This window comes from Symphalangus syndactylus, chromosome 6 (genome assembly GCF_028878055.3).
Source record: "Symphalangus syndactylus isolate Jambi chromosome 6, NHGRI_mSymSyn1-v2.1_pri, whole genome shotgun sequence".
NCBI classification, from domain to species: domain Eukaryota; kingdom Metazoa; phylum Chordata; class Mammalia; order Primates; family Hylobatidae; genus Symphalangus; species Symphalangus syndactylus.
The window spans coordinates 72,013,562-72,031,908 of record NC_072428.2 but is presented as its reverse complement, the minus strand read 5'-3'; the positions used below and the strand labels follow the sequence as shown (position 1 = coordinate 72,031,908).

Below are 18,347 nucleotides of genomic sequence, written 5' to 3'. Positions count from 1 at the left end.
TAAAAATTAGAATATTGTTAGTTATCACTTGGTAAATATTTATAATTTGTCAGGCATCTTACTAAATATTATTAGATTATTTTAATTTAATATTAATATTATTTCTGTGAGCAGATTACTAGGAGACCTAAGGTGAAGAAAGTCTTGCCTATATTTGTATACCTGGGTTTATCAGTTAGTTATTATCGATGTAAATAAAAATCACTATCTTTTTTCCCATTGGCACATGCAGCTTTTTATGTGCTTTCGTAAGCTTTAGCAGAATAGTATTTTATAAGATTTAAAAATGTGGTAGCTATGTATTTTATTGTTTTTAATTTGCATATTATAGGAATTTAAAATACACATTTCATACTTGAAGAACACTGATTTGAATTGCACAGGTCTACTTAAGCACAATGCTTTTAAAAAATACGGTCAGCCCTTTCGATCTGTAGATTTCACATCAGCAAGAAAAGATAGGTAGAAAATCCAGAGTTATTCACTGTAATCCCAAGTACTTAGGAAGCTGAGAAAGGAGAATTGCTTAAGCCCAGGAGTTTGAGGATGTGGTGAGGTATGATCAAGCCACTGCACTCCACCCTGGCAAAAGAGCAAAATTCCATGTCTTAATAAAACATAATAAAATACAGTATTGAAGGAAAGAACCCCACGTATGTAGAGGGCCAACTCTTTATTTTTAAAGATGGTAAACTTTATTTTGCCAAATTATTTTTTTCAAATTTATCTTTTCAAATATTAGTATTGCATACAGAAAATGATTTTGTTAAAAATATCACAAAGTAGGAAGGACATAAATCCAGAAGAAAAGGCTTTTATTTGAGTCAATTTATTTCTATGGAACAAACCTCAACAATTATTTTTCCTTTAGCTTTGATATGTTAGAACTTTTTTTCACAGAATGATACTCATTACATGAGCTTGAATCTGAGAACCTCAGATGCGGCCAATAAAGAACTAATGACAAATGTGTAAAGTAAGAAAATTATGAATGTTTTTCTAAAAAACAAGACAAAATAAAGCAAAACTATTACGTTCCATTGGGACTCTTAGCCATGTTTTTCAGAAATATTTTCTTTTATTTTATTGCCTACTTCATTGTCTTAACAATATGAAGACCAGGATGTCAAAGGGCATTAGGCATGTGGTGAGAGTTATATTATGGCCAGTTAACCCAAGGGAGGTCAGATGTGGCTTCACATTCCACATCAGCAGCTACCTTTCCTCACTGAGGCAGAGCAAGCTAATCCAGAAAGTCTTTTCAGACTCTGAGAATGCTGGACTTACATTATTCGGAAAATCACTTGAAAAGATGAAATATTAAATAATTTACACTAAAATCTGGATTATTATTCTGACAAATCGATTTGTTTTGTTTAGTGTTTTTTTCACATTCAGCTTGTTAATTCCACAGAAGAGGGGGGCCTACTTTTCATGTATACGTGTCTTTTCTGCAGGACTTGAGTATGCACAAATTTTGATCTCTGACAGTGTCCTGGAACCAATCCCCAGAGCTGACTGATTAAGTTCAGTTTTGTTCTGAAATTTTTATTTTGTCTATAGGAATGCATTTTCATGAAGTTATAACTATGTTCATTTTATTTCTCATTCCAATATTATTGAGAATTATGAATAATCAACCAATGTTTCTGTAATGAGCATTTATTGATCCTTAGGGTTACCAGATAGACGTTTTTATAGGTAGGAAAAGAAAAAATGATTCCCTGTTATAATATCACTTTTTCTATTTTTTTGTACTGTGGAAAAATATCATAGATGATTTCTTGCAAGCCAATAGAAAATTTCAATATATATGTAGTAATGATAAATATAATATTCTCTCATACAATGTAATATAATTTTTGCATATCTTTATTTTCAGTATCTTTTTGTTTGTTATTTTAAAATAATGTTTATTTTAGAAACTGTAAAGATCAAGAAAGCCACTGCAGAAAGTAAATATCTGCCTAATTCCATCAGAAAAATATGAAATCATGGTTATATTCTTGTTTGTATAATTCTAGCCCTTTTCCTATTTTAAATATATTTTTGTGTACATATACGCAAAACCCAGTAAATCTCTCTATATTTAAGGTATATAATCAACACATCTATATTTGTTGTTTTTCATATTTTTGACACAGATGTTTTTCTTCCTAAATCTTGACTATTGTAATTTTTTTCAGCCAAACCTTGACTATCCCCAGGTTGATCTTATATGTATTGAAAGGTGTTAGGTCATTGGACAGACAAAAAGGGCTCCATCTTTCTGTCCAGGGATTATCAAAGTGTCTGGCTTGGGAGTAAGAGCATGTTTTCAACAGTTCGATTGGTTGGCCAGTGGCAGCATATTTTTAACTTACCCATCGCCCCAGCTTATTTTGTTGTTGTTCTTAAGAGACAGGTTCTCACACGGTCTCCCAAGCTGGAGTTCAGTGTGCAATCTCAGCTCACTGCAGCCTCAAACTCCTGGGCTTGATCAATCTTTCCACCGCAGCCTCCAAAATCGCTAGGACTATAGTCACGTGCCACAGTACCCAACTAATATTTGTACTTTCATTTGTCGAGACAGGGTGTCCGTGTGTTGCCCAGGATGGTCTCAAACTCCTGGCCTCAAGCAATTCTCCCATTTAAGCCTACCAAATTTATGGAATTACAGTAATGAGCCACTGCTCCTGGCCTTATTTATCTCTTCAGAGTTTGTCCTTCCTTTCTAGGTCTATGACATGAAAATATCTTTGCCCGTTCCATAAAACATCTTCTGTCGTGGTCATACGAAACATTACAAAATTGTTTTTGATGTTTCTTCATGTTTTATGTTAAGTATGCTAACATGGTAGTGTGGCTTTTTTAAAAAGGACAAAAAAACACAATAGATGGTTGACTAATCACAAACAGGACTTTAAGGATCACAGTTGTGCTATCATTCATTATGATATATTAAAAAATCAGCACTTACTTGTAATGTGCCTTGAGACAAAGCATTTAGCAACTTGATTTCTCAGATCTCAGTTTCCTCCTCTGGGAAACACTAATATCAACTGTGTGTAGTTTATCTTGAAGAATTAGAAAAATTGTAAGTAAATACTTTATTACCCAGCACTATTGCTGTGGTTATTTTATCGTTGTTACTGTTGTAGCATTGAACCACTTACCACTTTAGGTTATTTGTTCGAAGTCAAATATTATTAATTAACACATATTTCATAAACCAGTCTTTTCCATTCTATTTATTTATTTATTTTTTAAAGGATGGAGCCTTGCTTTGTAGCCCAGCCTGGATTGCAGTGGCATGGCATGATCTCAGCTCACTGTGACCTCTGCCTGCCCGGTTCAAGCAATTCTCCGGCCTCAGACTCCTGAGTACCTGGGACAACAGACACGTGCCACCATGCCTGGCTCATTTTTTGTATTTTTAGTAGAAATGGGGTTTCACCATGCTTTCCAGGCTAGTCTCGAACTCCTAACCTCGTGATCCGCCAACCTCGGCCTCCCAAAATGCTGGGGTTACAGGCTTGAGACACTGCGCCTGACCATAATAGTCTTTAGAGTTGATTTAATGTGGAAGTTTAGTTGACAAGTGGCTGTTTCAAATTGTTAAATTAGAAATATTCAGTGTTAGAATTGTAGAGTGCCCTTATGTTTCTCTTCCATATCATTTGGGCAACTAGTAAACAGTATACTGTTTTATCAACAGGTATGTCATCTATGCTCCAAGCAGCCACAGCAAGTATTCAGGGGAGTCATTTCCAGGAGTTTCTAATGTTCTGTTTGATATTGAAAGGAAAGTGGACCCATGCAAGGCTAAGGGAGGAGTGAAGAGAAAGCTTTGTTGCAGCCTTCACTGGGCAGGCAGCTTCAGAGGCTTCGAAACAAGTAGCCTAAGAGGATTCCTTAGAGAACCCATATTGAATTTGTGTGGTATGTCACTCAGAAAGAATCATGATGGGTATATTGATGTATTTTAAAATTAGTATTTTAGAAATAAAGATGGATAGAATATATAGTTATGTCAGTGTTCATATATTTGTCTGTGTATATATTTTTTCTTTTATTTTCTCATGGATTAAAAATAAAAAAATCAAAATTTATAATTATACAAGATTATTCTGAAGTAGAAGAATCAAAGTCAGTATTAAATCCAAGGGGAATGGACAAATATCGTAAAACTCTCATCTGGTATTTTCGAGGAATCAAGTCTAATGTATCCATGTCGCTTCACACATGGGAAAACATCAGTTTGTCATAGAGCACACTGCGGAATATGCGCAACTGCTCCAAGCCAGAGGCCTCATGCCCTGCCTGGTCTCCCAAGGCTGAGAGGATCACTATCTCAGCGCACTAGTTGGGACACTGATTAAATTACACTTTTAGTATATGTAATCACTCTATAGCAAAAGAAATCACTATTTTGTATTAAAATATTTTATTTACGTAAAAGACTATAATACAACACACAAGTATAGAGAAAAATAGTAATGAACATTTGTGAACCTACTAGCCATGTTAAGAAAATAACATTTCCAATATGTTTGGGTTCCCCGTGCACTAATGACAGTTGTGCTTTTTCACTGTCTTGAATTTTGTGTTTATCTTTATTTCCTCTGTTATTCTTTATAATTTTATCACACATGGCTATATTATTTACATGTTTTATGGTTTGGCTTTAGGTAGTTTTAAACTTTTTAAAATAAAATCATACCATGTATAGTTCTGTGGTACTTGATTTTTTTCCACTGGTCTTTAAGTGTTCAGATACATAGATAAGTAAGTAGATTGATAGATAGATAGATAGATAGATAGATAGATAGATAGATAGATAGATAGATGATAGATAGATAGATACATAGACACATAGATACATAGATAGATACAGGCGGATAACGTTTATTCAAATGAAAGGAAGATTCAGGGTCTGTCAAGACAGAGAAAACATATAATAATGTGAATAGGGAAAGTTAATATAAAGAATGATTAATTATAACAGCATTTGAGCAAGGAAATACTGTGTAGTAGAACGTAAGAAGTCTAAATAATACGTGATGAGCACATATAAGGAATTGCCATTGTTTCCAGGGTGAAGTTGGAGTAGCCAATGAAGAGTCCCCTCACCCCTTGGCCTCACTGAATGTTAAGAAGTCGCTGTGCTGTTGCGCTTGAACAACTTGCTTTAAATCCACACTTCAGAGCTCCCCAGAAACTTGCCTTCTGGGCCACTTGTAATGCTGTTTACAAAGAAATGTCATGCCAGACAGGCTCCACCTCAGATTTGGCAAAGGGCAGTATCAGGAGAAGCTCGTGGCTGCTCAGTTCTCCTCGCCACCATGAACTTCAGGAAGTGGATGCTATAGCAACTGCCTGAACTACACAATCTGGGCATTGGTGTATCCCTGTATGCCCTCCGGGCCAGACACTGGAGGTGTCATTTCCAAAGCAGATTGGAAGCGCATTTTTGGAATTTCTCTCCAATGCTTTCTACTCACACAGATTGACATCTTAACACGTGGCAAAGAAAAAAATATTTAAAGAGTCCAGATCTATTTATGTAAACAATCAAGAGTGAGTTTGTAGTGGAAACCCAAAGTTGGATAAATGGTGCACAATGATATATATTTGTTCATTTTCTGCTGTTGTACATTTGGAGTGATTTTTGTATTTTGATTTTGTGAACATGTCTCCTAATGTAAATAGCCAATAGATTCTCTTTCCAGACAGTATCTTCCGATAACTGGAATGTCTGGGTTATAAAATTGGTGGATCTGCAATTCTATTGGGCAATGCCACAGCGCTTCAAAGTAATTTTATTTATTTATATTTCCACTGACAATGTAATCATGTTATACAAAATAATAGAAGTATGGATGATTGTGGCAAGTTAAAGAAATACAAGGAACTCACCCTTACTAGAATCCAAGGCATTTGTGGGAAGAACAATTCATACCCTGAGCACCAAATACATCAAGTACGTTTTGGAAGACATCAAGAGGAGTGTAACTACTTTCTTCTAGTTTATCAAAATCCCATAATAAGGTTAAGCAGGTAGGAATATAGGCACATTTCCATTTCAGAAAGCATTCTGGCCTAGAGAGAATAGAAGGATATCAACCCAGGAAGAGAACAGAACTAATATTTTGTGTGTGTGTGTGTGAGACAGGGTCACACTCTGTCACCCAGGCTACAGTCAGTGGCACAATCCCTGCTCAATGCAACCTCAGCCTCCTGGGCTCAGGCAATTGTCCAGCCTAAGACTTAGCTGAGGTTACAGGCATGCACCCTCATGCCTGTCTAGTTTTTGTATTTTTTGTGGAGATGGAGTTTCACCATGTTGCCTAGCCTGGTCTTGAACTTCCTAGCTTGACCGGTCAAGCCACCTCGGCCTCCCAAAATGCTGAGATTACAGGCATGAGCCACCATGCCAGGCCCCACAATCTTTTCTCATGACAACTGCTGTCACTTAGACTTTACTATCAGAAAAGATAAGACTAACCTCATCCTTTGGGTTTCAGCTTAGGTGTCATTTCTTTTAGGAAGACTTTTAGGATGACTGTCTCTTCCTTTGTATGAACTACTAGACCATGAGCTCCTTAAGGACTTAGTCTTGGTTTTTTTTACACTTTTTTTTAAATTTTACTTTAATTTTTGGGATACATGTGCAGAACGTGAGGGTTTGTTACAATTTTGGCTCCAATCTCTACCAGTAAGGAGAGTCCATAGCAGACATTTATTTTGTGAGTAATCAGAGTAGCGCACATAAGAGACCCTCTGAGACATTCTGTGCTTTGAAAAGAAGAGCTGCACTGCACACTAGGTTTTCCACAATGCCTTTGTTATGGGGTTTGGCCGAGCATGCCCACAGGGTTTTTGTGATGTCATTGATAGAGGGTTGGACAGTATGGTAGATGTAGGACAGTGTGCATATTATTATTCAAAAAAGTGGACCAAAGCCTGCACAATACTTGAAGGCTTTGTCAACTTTCAATCAATTCTGCCAGCATGCAAGAAGCGTCCCCCCAAAATATTGTATGTAATTTGGTGGCTTAGGAAGATACTTTGGCAACATATTTAATGTCACTGAAAGGAAAACAGTGTTCAGGGACAGACTGCCTGGTTTCAAACCCTAGTTCTCCTACTTAATTAGACTATGCCTATGGACAAATTATTAAGGTTTCCTGTTCTTACATTTCTTAATCTTTAAATGAGTATAAAATATTATTTATCTTATGGGGTTGCTGTAACAATTAAGTAAGCTAGAACATGTGAAGCACTTAGAACAGTTTTTAGCACAGAATTGGTGATCAATAAATGTCTGATATTTTCACTTAAATGACAGAGTATTTTTTAGTTACGTAAGGAAATACTGCCTTTTCTCTCTTACCTACCCTGCATGATAACATATTTGTAGTAAAATAGATAACTTTTTCAGCTTCTAGCACTAAAATTTGCAACTATTTTTTATTCTTTCATATGCATCTCATAAGTTGCTTATTGTTTATTTCTGTCTAATACAGTGCAGTCTACAAAATGGAGAATCAAATTTTTACTGAGAAGTGAGAATACCAGAAAGTCTTTCTTCTCTACACTTAGGTAGATAATATGCAACATTTTAAGAAGTGTTTGAATCTGTTTTCAAAGAACAACATTTGTGGAAATGTCTGCATATATATATATATCTATGATTACCTTTTCTTAACTTTATTGGATATATTTTTTGAAGCATAATGCTGATCAAATGACACTTCAGAAAACATACTAATTTGCAGTGCCATGGACTGATTAAAAAGACAGCCACTTCATCTTTTTCTGGGATATGCTGGCTTTTATGAATTTTATAATTTTTTAAATGTCTCTTAATATATAAATGGCGACTTTTATATAGATTTCTACTTTTTCAACTTCTAGCAAGGTTTGTTAATTTTAAGTTTACAGAAATGACCTAAATCCCCAAACATTAGATAATTTATGAATATAACTATGTATAAACATTGGTGATTTATTAAATCATGGTAAAAGACAACAAAATCTGTTAGTATGGCAACTGTGTTACAAATAACTTTCATGCACTATTAAAGATAATTATGGACATAATTATTGTGTAAATAACAGCCAGGTGCCATGGCTCATGCCTGTAATCCCAGCACTTTGGGAGCCCGAGATGGGCGGATCACCTGAGGTCAGGATTTCGAGACCAGCCTGGCCAACTTGGTGAAACCTTATCTCTACTAAAAATACCAAAATTAGCCACTCACGGTGGCAGACACCTGTAATCCCAGCTACTCGGGAGACTAAGGCAGGAAAATCACTTGAACCTGGGAGGCAGAGTTTGCAGTAAGCTGAGATGGTGCCATTGCACTCCAGCCTGGTTGACAGAGGGAGACAGCATGTCAAAAAAAAAAGTAATAATAATTATTATTGTGTAAATTAATTATTATATAATTTTAAAAATATGAATACATAACATTGTTATAGATAGTTATGTACATATATATGTAAATTTTCAGTTTTACAATTATTCAAAAAGATGGATAAATAAAAAACAGACTTTATTTTCATACAAATCCATCATTAGGAAATAGTCATAAAATAGTAAAAAAAAGAAAAACAGCTAATTATATCAACCATTATATGTACAATTTTGTGAAACACAATTAAGTTCCTTGTTATACTTTTTTAAACAAGAGAGTTACACAGCACAGATGTGTTGGTAATCCCAGTTAATGTTTTATCTTTGAACATATTCAGATAAATAACTGCTAGGCACTTAAGCAATTATAATTTTAAAACGGAGTGAGAAACAAAATTTTAAAGTTAGCATGTGGCCCGGTGCAGTGGCTCACGCTTGTAATCCCAGCACTTTGGGAGGCCAAGGTGGGCAGATTACCTGAGATCAGGAGTTTGAGACCAGCCTGAGCGACATGGTGAAACCCCATCTCTACTAAAACTACAAAAATTAGTTGGGCGTAGTGGTGGGCGACTGTAATCCCAGCCACTTGGGAAGGTGAGGCAGGAGAATCGCTTGAACTCGAGAGGCAGAGGTTGCAGTGAGCTGAGACCAAGCCATTGCACTCCAGCCTTGGCAACAGAGCAAGATACCATCTCAAACAAACAAAAACAAAAACAAAACAAAACAAAACTTAGCATGTGATAATATTTGGTGAAATAATTGTTGTACTTAAAATACTTCTTTGAGTACCCTGTGTTAAGTCAACTTTCTTGCATCTCATTCCAAACTTCTCTGTTGAGCTTTGAGCACCCAAGTGTGGTTTTCAATACTTTATAAACCTAATCCGCCAATTTACCGGTTTCTATGCAATCTAATCCACCTCAGGAAGTGGGTGTGGTCTTTCGTGGGTCCATACACTTTAAAAGGGTGCTTGTCAAGAGACTTCTCTCTCCTTCAGTGAGGACCCAGTGGATTTGTGGCTGGGCTTTGGAGCACCAGGAGTTACTTCTAATCTGGATGTCTACAGAGCTTCTAGACTGAGACCATCCATAGTAGCCTTGTGAGTATAAAATGTGCAGCAAAACCATCATGCTCACTTTTACTCTTAAAAATACTTTAAATTTACCTGGCAGCATGCTTGGGTCTTTTCTAAGCAAACAAATAACCGTCTTAGTGATTTTATAGAAAATCAATATAAAGTATCTTCAGTTTGTAAGATATGGTTTGTGTTCCCTTGCTATTTGATTCTTTTTATGTGACTGTTTTCTGTATTGTTAGATTTTTCCTAAGTGTGAAAAGATATATTTCCATAGTTTCATGCAATGATAGAACCCATAAAATACCTAAAATGTTCATTAGAATGTGGGCATGTAGTAGTGGTTATAATGTACGCCAAAGTGAATGTTAAAAATGTTGAATTACTTTGAAAATTCTTGTTGCAAAGATCTTATTTGCTGTCTCTTCAAAATTTGCAGTTTGCAGATTAGATTTGAAAGCTGTTGAAAATAGATTTAATCGGCCGGGCATGATGGCTCATGTTTGCAGCCTAGCACTTTGAGAAGCCAAGGCAGGCATATCGCTTGAGGTCTAGAGTTAGACACCAGCCTGGCCAACATGGTGAAACCCGGTCTCCACTAAAATTACAAAAAAATTATCCTGGCATGGTAGTGGGCGCCTGTAATACCAGCTACTTGGGAGGCTGCAGCAGGAGAATTGCTTGAACCTGGGAGGTGGAGGTTGCAGTAAGCTGAGATCGTGCCACTGCCCTCCAGCCTGGGTGACTGAGTGAGACTGCATCTCAACAACAAAAAAAAGAAAGAAAGAAAGAAAATAGATCAATAGATCTAACCAAGTGGCAAGGGCTCCCAAGAAGCTGCAACTTCCAAGTCACTAAGGGGAAAGGTGAACTGGCGGCCACGCTTCCATTAACTGCATTTCTGGATTTTCTAGTGTAGAGTGGAAAACCCAATACATATCTAATTTTTTTTGTTATTTTAGAAGATAATTAATTGTTGATTAATCTTGTTAATTATTATAGGTGAAACATTGGCTATTTCAGAATGTGAAAGTGTTCTCTCTAATCATCTGAATTGACTATGGGAAAAAACTTTCCTAATTAAAAATAATAGATATTATTTACATTTAATGTATTGAAAGGAAGAGTTTTGATATTAAAGTTAAAACGACAAATTTAATGATTGATAATTTTAGGAGTTGACAGTCCACTCACTCTGATTAATCAATCTTAGATAAAAGCTACTTTATTTATAATTGTCTGAGCAAACTTCATAAGTGAGTTTGGAGGCAGGGAGTATAGAATAATACCATAGATACTTAGTGTCTTTCATATATTATCATCATGGAATCAGTGAGAGAGATAGCATGACAGAGACAGGATGACATTCAGAATGTGCCTCTTCGTTAATCATCTTATATAAGTGACTCAGAAATCATCCCTGCTTTTACCCTCTGCCCAGGCTTTAAGCTTGTCTAAGTAACTGGGAATGATTGAGAGCACAGCTTGTTTAACAAAAATGCCATGAGTACTGTTGTCTCATTTTCTCATTTGCATCACGGTTGTTCATATCCATAATTTCATACCAGTGAATTCAACTAATCTCAGATAAAAAATATTTAGAGGGAGAATAAAGCAGCTGTACTGAACATGTACTTTTTTTTTTTTGAGACAGAGTCTCACTCTATTACCCATGCTGGAGTGCAGTGGTGTGATCTCGGCTCACTGAAACCTCCGCCTCCTGGTTTCAAGCTATTCTCCTGCCTCAGCCTCCCGAATAGCTGGGACTACAGGCATGTGCCACCAAGCCCTGCTAATTTTTTGTATTTTTAATAGAAACGGGGTTTCACCGTGTTAGCCAGGATGGTCTCGATCTCCTGACCTTGTGATCCGCCCGCCTCGGCCTCCCAAAGTGCTGGGATTACAGGCATGAGTGACCACGCCCTGCCAAACATGTACATATTTTTAATCTTCTTGCTGTTCCTAAACAGTATGACATTACAAGTATTTATATAGCATTTACATTGTATTAGGCATTCAAAGTAATCTAGACATAAAGTATTCAGGAGGATAGATTTAGGTTACATACAAATCCCACACCATTTACTAATAAGAGACTTGAACATCTTAGGATCTTGGTATCTCAGGGAGTCCTGGACTGAATGTTCGATGACTATTGAGGGAAAACTTTATAAATCCAGCATGTTTGCGTTTACTATTTCTCAGTTTGTACTGGAACCAACTTATTAGACATATTGGACAGAGCTCAAGTAGACAAGGAAAATTGTCCACCAGCCTTTTTTTTCCTTTTCATCGGGGCAAATAAAAATAAGAGAAAGAAATTCTCACTTTCTTTATTTAATTTTCAGAAACACGGATTCAGATGCCCTGCGAGTCTTCCAGAATGAGCTCATTTGCTGCATTTGCCTGAAATACCTCATAGACCCGGTCACCATTGACTGTGGGCACAGCTTTTGCAGGCCCTGCCTCTGCCTCTGCTCAGAAGAAGGCAGAGCATCAATTCACTGCCCTTTGTGCAGACAAATCTCAGAGAAGCCCAACTTCAACACCAGTGTGGCACTCAAAAAGCTGGCTTCCCTAGCCAGACAGACCAGACCTCAGAACATCAACAGCTCACACAATATCGGTGTGCTCCATGAGGAGACTAAGGAGCTTCTGTGAGGCTGACAAGAGATTGCTCTGTGGGCCCTGCGCTGAGTCACCAGAGCACATGGCTCACATCCACAGCCCAAAAGGATGGGCTGCTGAGGAATGCAGGGTACGTGATGCCTCTAAGGCAGTGTGAATTATGTAGAGTCCCAAATAAGAATGATGAGGGCCTATGATAATGACGGTGATGAGAATGCAGATGGTGGAGGGGGTGATTATTCCATGTCAATCATGACACATAAAGGTGTCCTTTCAATGTTGCTGACTAATTTGGCACTCTAATCATAGCTGTGTTGAGACTTCACTAAAGGAGGTTTCCTTGGAAACGTTGTTCAAACATATAGAATGGAGCTGTGGAGCAGGTGGCCAGCACCAAGAACACTGTTCAAAGTCAGGTTATATAAAAGCCAGTTTCTCAGAAAATTGATGACATTATCTGAAGGGTCCCTTAAAACTCTCTATTATGTTTCTATCACCTTTCACATCAAAGTATTAGAACCAAATGTGTTTAATTTGGAAAAATCTGACCACTCCACTCTAACTTAATTTATGTTTCTTTCAATGACAGCCTTTTTTTTATTGATAAGGGGATGAAATCTACTATATTGTCTTCATTATTGCTAAGCTTCCTGCTTCTTTTGCAGGAGAAACTTATAAAGGAAACGGACTATTTATGGAAAATCAATCAAGAGACACGAAACAATCTAAATCAGGAAACTAGCAAATTTCATTCGTTAGAGGTAAGAATGAAAATGTTTTCTTTATTTTTATGCAAATAAACATGATATTAGCTTATAATTTTTAGCTAAATTCAAACTACCAGTTGAAAGATAGTTATTTCATCCAAGAAAATGTAGTGATTTCAATTGATATAATAGCAGTTGCAAACAGAGAAGCCCACACAAGCTAGCCAAATTAAATCTAGTGTATAGATAAACGGCATGATGTCTATTCTAGTTCACATTTGAAGGTTGGTATCAACCTTTTCAGACACTGCAGATGAGACAACATTTCACTAAGTTTGGGTATGAGGAAGGTGAAAGCAATAGAATAGTATATAGAGTAAAAATATGGTAAAAGTAAAAAAAAAACTGCATAATACGGTGTATGGTTAAATGTTTTTTAACATGTAGGCGAATCAGACATGGAAAAATCCTAAAAGAGAGATTAATAGAGGAAATAATTGACTCAGTAACAAATGTGAAGAAGCGTCACAGTGACAGAAACCAGGAGTCTTTATAAAGGCTTGATTTAAAAAGGGAGAGAGAATAGGAACATTGAAAAAGATGGACAGAAAAAGATAGCAAATATTCAAGACTCCTTGCAGGAGTGAGGCAGAAAGTTTATAAGTTGCTTGATTACACCCAGCATATAATTATTTGAAGTTTTCTATTGAGAGTGAGAACATGTAATCCTTTTAACCAAACGTCTCTGCAGCACTGTGTGTCATTAAGGAAGAGGATAATCAGTATTCAATATCAAAAGATGCATATATTTCTCGAAGAGGAGGAGCAACTGCATCTGCAGGCACTGGAAAGACAAGCAAAAGAGCTTTTCTAACAACTACAAGACAGTCAAGTGAGAATGACCCAACATTTAGAAGGGACGAAAGACATGTACAGAGAGCTGTGGGAGACATGCCGCATGCCTGACGGGGAGCTGCTTTAGGTGAGGAGGGAGGGTCCAACCTCAGAGACAGGAAGCCTTTGCTGGACAGTGCTGCCAGGAGATGCAAATATCACCTGCATATGTCACTGCTCTAAGCTAAGTGACACATGCTGTCTGACTTCCACCATTTCCTTTCTCCATTCACTTATTACTGCATACTTTGGTAATCTTTGGGAAATTTTTGCCATTTTAGCTGATAACATATAACAAAGTTCTCTTCAATATAATTTGGAGTACTATCCACACAGAGAGATCATCCAAAATCATTAGAACTCTAGGCCAGGGGAAGGTTAGTAATAATCCATTTACATGCCCTAGTTCCTCCTCACTCTGATGTCCCAGACAGCAGTGATTTGCTGAAGACATTGAGGGGTTTCCCCTTCCCTGGGCAAGATTTCTCAAAGCTGCTCATCAATGTCCATGTACTCTGTTTCTCATATGGTTCTCTGTTTTCTTTTAATAGTTGTCATGTGTGGTCAGAGCTTTCCTTGGAAATAAGATTAGGAAATGAATGACACTGGAAACCTAGATATCCTTGCTTTACTCCACCATCTCTTGCTGAGCTCCTTTCTTCCTAATGCCCACTGATGAAGCTATTTATTGTTTAGTTGAGGTTCTGTTATTAATCTAGGCTTGAATGATTCCTTAGCAGGAAATAAAAAGATATACATTATTAAAACACTAAAACAGAAAGAAACAAGAGTGTGCGAAAAGATGCAGAAGGAAAAATCTCTCATAATTAATATTATCTTTTATTTTTTTGCAGGATGTGGGAAATGTATCAGCAAGGTGAGTTTACACTAAAAACAATGCTATTTCTGAAAAGTTTGTTCTCTTGTGAATGAAGGGCATGTATACATTTTGAGTATTAACATCGTTGTCGGGGGCTATTTCCAATTTTATTTCAAAAGACGGCCTGAGGTCTTCTTCTCTTGGGTCTGGAAAGTTTTCATCTTAAAATTTGTATGAATTAAAATATACATAAAAACAATTTGTCATTTGGAAGTTTGTTCTCCCAATCCATCCATCCTGACCAGCCATACCCCACAGATCTTAATACAAAATTACTCTGAGGAATCATAGTGGCATCTTCTACTCTAGAGGGGTCAGAGGTTAAAAAAAAAAAAGACAGAGGGAGGAGAGAGTTTCCCTAAGGATGGGCTGAGGAGGGATGTTTTGTTCCTAAAAGCATCAATGACCCGGGCCTGCTCCATCACCGTACACCCAGTTATAGGAAAGACCTCAGGAAAATGGTTGCCTCAGGACCCTCAGCAGCAGGGTTCTCAGGCTGGAATTAGACTCCTTTGATTTGCACAAAAGATTAAAGCCTTTTGTCTCAGTGAACATTCTTTGTTACACACTGACTAGCATTAGTGACAACTGCAGCCTGAAGTCCCAAAGGTTTTTGTCTGAGTTTTCTGCTCTCTGAAATATTCCCAAGATTTCTGCCTACCCTCAGGGGGTGTGATGGGCAGATGGAGGCAATGACTTTTAATGACTTTAGAAGTTGTGTAATGTGTGAGGATAACATATCTGGGGAAATTGGGTTTTTATGGAAGTAAAATTTAGAAAAAGTAACATCCTTATGGCCCCTAGAGTGTGGAATAAAATGTACAACCAGTTAACCAAAACGGGCAGAATTCTGAGGAAACATCTTATATGAAAATGTGATATCTTTGTATGACTGTGTGATTAACTCTGGGCCTGGAACTATAGCTGTGGCCATTTGTTTTGCAGGACTGATTTGGCACAGATGCAAAAGCCCCAGCCAGTGAACCCAGAGCTCACTTCATGGCGCATAACTGGAGTCCTAGACATGCTCAACAACTTCAGAGGCAAGAGCCAGCTGCTTGGCCGTCCAGCCTCAAATTATTTCTTTATTGGGTCCCTTGGTTGAGGCTTTTCCCACTTAAGTTTTATTAGTTTTGACATGTAGGTAATACATACTTTTCCAAAACATGTGCATCTTCTCAACCTTCATAGTAATATTACAATGATCAAAACTCAATTTCCAGACTTACAGTTTGATGAAAATGTAAAGAAAGATACATACTTTATCTGCAGAATAAGAGGACAAAGAATATTCAGATCATATAGTTATGAAGACACTGGTTCTCATAGTGGCATCAGTATTTCATGTTTATTCAATTTAATTCAATTTTGAAGGCTTAGATTTGGCATAATGGTTTCTAATTCTTTCTATTCTATGTGCATTTACATGCCTTCTACAAGTAACCTTTATTATTTACAAAATCAGAACATTTTGATCAACAAAGAAAATGACTGAAATATCCATAATCAGAACAATTCTAATGCCATCAGATACATATCAAAACAAGTGAAAAGTGAGGGATCTGTGAACGTGGCTGAACCATGTTAGGCCCATTCTAGAGAGCAGGTCTAAGTAGCAGAGGGCAGGACCCCAGAGTAGATTGAATCAGGAGCTAAACAGATAATGTAAAGCTAGAGTATTCTTCTCAGAAACTTATAAATTTTAAATGTGTTAATTTCTACCAAATTTTTTATGTTTGAGACTATAACAGGCATTACTTACATTCCAATAAATTCTCACATCACAGCAAATTGATGTCTACCTGTTGATGATCTTAAACACAAATAATACAAGAAGATTTTTCTATTGAAGACAAAAAAACATTTTAGATATGTCCTGAAACAAACTATGCAGAGACAGACATTAAATCATTACTTCACCCAGTGAGATGGTCACATTTTTTCTCTATTATTTAAGTAATAATACATAATTGTATGTGCTGTAGTGGTGTAACAACATTTCATCTTCATGGATACATGGGGCTGAACTCTCTTGGCTTCCTTTTTTCTGTATTTTCTTGGAAGAAGAGCAAATGAAGTGAATAATTGGGCACAGAGCCTCTGTCCCTCATAGCACTCACTAATATAATATTTTTTCCTTGTCAGTGGATAATGCTCTGAGCACGGAAATGATTCCTTGCTATATAAGCCTTTCTGAGGATGTGAGATATGTGATATTTGGAGATGACCATCTCAGTGCTCCCGTGGATCCCCAGGGAGTGGGGAGCTTTGCTGCATGGGGAGCACAAGCATTCACCTCCCGCAGGCATTTCTGGGAGGTGGATGTGACCCTCTCCTCCAACTGGATTCTGGGAGTCTGTAGAGATTTCAGGGCTGCAGATGCCAACATCGTTATTGATTCTGACGAAAGTTTTTTTTTTTTTTTTTTTTTTTTTTTGAGATGGTGTCTCGCTCTTTCTCCCAGCCCGGAGTGCAGTGGCGCAATCTCGGCTCACTGCAAGCTCCGCCTCCTGAGTTCCCGCCATTCTCCTGGCTTAGCCACCCGAGTAGCTGGAAGTACAGGCGCCCGCCACTGCGCCCGGCTAATTTTTTGTATTTTTAGTAGAGACGTGGTTTCACCGTATTAACCAGGATGGTCTCGATCTCCTGACCTCCTGATCTTTCTACCTCGGCCTCCCAAAGTGCTGGGATTACAGGCGTGAGCCACCGCGCCCGACCAGAAACATTTTTTTTAATTTCCTCAAAAAGGAGGAATCACTGTAGTCTCTCCACCAACTCTCCACCTTTAATTCAGTATGTGCAAAGGCCTCTGGGTCGGGTTGGGGTGTTTCTGGATTATGATAACGGATCTGTGAGTTTTTTTGATGTTTCTAAAGGTTCTCTTTTCTATGGTTTTCCTCCTTCCTCCTTCTCTTCCCCTCTGAGGCCATTCTTTTGCTTTGGTTGTACATGAAAAGTTGGTTTCATGATGATTTATTGTGACCTCCCATATATGAGGCAAATAGTGTCCTAAGACCCTACGTGTGAGAGCCTGTGAGCTCATTGTAACTTCATGGAATGTAATTACTTTATGGTTATAAATGGGATAACCACCTTGAATGTGTACATTTGTTAATTAAGTTATTTTATTTAATAAATTATTGTGGAATCTTTACTAGAACACCAATAATTTTTTTGTACTAGTTTTGTTGAGGTTCATTCACTTACCGTGAAAGTCATGTTCTAATGTATTTAATTCAGAGATTGTTAGTATATCACGCTTGTGCAGGCATCAGAGCTCTCTACTGCCTATGCACTTTTATCACTTCCAGAAGAATCCCAATACACATTAACATTTATTCTCCACTCACCCTCCCCCATTCCTTGACAGCACTTAATATATTTTTTATGTTTTTACATTCAGGTAAATAAAATCATACGATGTACGTTCTTTTTTTAATCTGATTCCTTTTTCAGAGAGTATGTTTTCAGTTTGTACACACTGTAAATCATTTGTCTTAGTTGTATATTTGAACCAGGCTGGGGTAGAATAATGAAGTGGTGGATATCTTATCTTACAAAGAATAAAAAGAGTGCTTATTTTCTTTTTTTTTTTTTTTTGCTTTTTCTTATTTTTTTATTTATTTTTATTTTTTTTAATTATACTTTAGTGTTTTAGGGTATATGTGCACAATGTGCAGGTTTGTTACATATGTATCCATGTGCCATGTTGATTTCCTGCACCCATTAACTCGTCATTTAGCATTAGGTGTATCTCCTTAT

At 37.1% G+C, this 18,347-nt stretch overlaps 1 pseudogene; it reads left to right on the top strand.

The window, feature by feature from the left end:
* Positions 1-5,857: 5,857 nt before the first annotated feature.
* On the top strand, positions 5,858-17,695 carry LOC129485328 (putative tripartite motif-containing protein 64B; annotated as a pseudogene).
* Positions 17,696-18,347: the final 652 nt, after the last annotated feature.